Below are 1,413 nucleotides of genomic sequence, written 5' to 3'. Positions count from 1 at the left end.
TCCCAGATTGTTGGTTTAGGAAGATGTGAAGGGAGGAAAAAGTGCTTCAAAAATCAAAGTAAAAACAAGGGGTAAGAGGACTTTTATTTAAGACTAAACCTTTAATTTAGTAAATTTAGGCTCTCTACTAACCTCATAGTGGTTTATATGACTCTTGGTTATTGTACCTGCTTACTGCTGCTGTTTTCTGAAAGTAGCCTAACCCTGCTGTTATGTATCTTGCTCAGTTGACAGGCGGGTAGAGTCAGAAGAGTCAGGAGATGATGAAGGGAAGAAGCAAGCAGGTTGCATAGTAACAGACCTCAGTCAGCAGAGCCTGAGAGATGAGCAGAATGGGGAGAACTTAACAGGTACCTAATTGAGACTAATTGTCATTTTAAGGATGGACTTTTTAATGCCATGCGTAATAAAATGTTTGTACCATTCTCAATTTTGCAGTTACTCTGATCATGTATTATATTTTAGTTAATTAATTACATCTGCCCTATGGATCTATATTTTGAGATTCACTTTAATTCTGGTCCTTTGTAGTATCTTTGTTTTTATTTATCTGCAAACATATTTGACTTGAAAAGAAATCTTCAAAGAGTTTATAGTATCAAAGAGAATAGGATTTTTCTGATGTACTTCATTATTACTTTTTACTGTGGAGAGGTTGTAGGCATTGTTCATTTTAAAGTCCTATTTTTGCTCCTCTCTTGAATCCTCTTAGCTCAAAACTAGCACCATTATTATTTATTATTGTTTGTAATAGTGCTTAGAGGCTTTAGTTGTCCCGATGGGCCTGCAGGAGAGTAGGTCTTCTTTAGCAGTCCATTTAAGATCTGTCAAAGCAGATCCCTTTATGCAGATCTCATATGCCAACATCATTTAAACTTTTGGGACTTACTTTTTTTTTAAAAAAGGAGTGAAATTCTCCAATAAAAACTTTGTCAAGAAAGAGTTACAGTCTGAAGTGTTTCAGTGAGGTCCAGATAATACTCAGAAACACACTTACACTTTTTTTGGTAGAAATTCTACACATGCTTTTCTAAAAAGTAGGGGTTCCAGCCAGTTTTCCATTGCCATATAATCCTTCCTCTCTGACTAACACATCACTAGTTATAGAGACCACCCAATCTTAATATTACCCCTTAAAATTTGCAAAGGTATACTCAGGTCAAAATAGCAAATTACTAGGAAAGTTTACTTCATACGGCTAAATGCCTTGCATGGTGTCAAGTATCAAAAGGGTAGCCGTGTTAGTCTGGATCTGTAAAAGCAGCAGAGTCCTGTGGCACCTTATAGACTAACAAACGTATAGGAGCATGAGCTTTCGTGGGTGAATACCCACTTCTTTGAATGCATGTAGTGGAAATTTCCAGAAGCAGGTATAAATATGCAAACAAGAGTGAGTCAGGCTAGAGATAACGA

At 36.5% G+C, this 1,413-nt stretch overlaps 1 protein-coding gene across 1 annotated transcript in view; it reads left to right on the top strand.

Moving 5' to 3' along the window:
- Window positions 1–233: 233 nt before the first annotated feature.
- Window positions 234–1,413, top strand: part of PPP1R7 (protein phosphatase 1 regulatory subunit 7) — a 27,162-nt gene continuing 25,982 nt past the window's right edge. Inside the window, exon 1 of the mRNA XM_029913738.1 lies at window positions 234–350. The gene's annotated coding sequence lies outside the window, so the exon portion shown is untranslated. The remainder of the gene's footprint in view (window positions 351–1,413) is intronic.

The sequence above is a fragment of the Terrapene carolina genome, unplaced genomic scaffold (genome assembly GCF_002925995.2).
Source record: "Terrapene carolina triunguis isolate 2854851 unplaced genomic scaffold, T_m_triunguis-2.0 Scaffold837, whole genome shotgun sequence".
Taxonomy (NCBI): Eukaryota; Metazoa; Chordata; order Testudines; family Emydidae; genus Terrapene; species Terrapene triunguis.
Note: the sequence above shows the minus strand (reverse complement) of the source record. Positions and strands in the feature narration are given on the sequence as shown.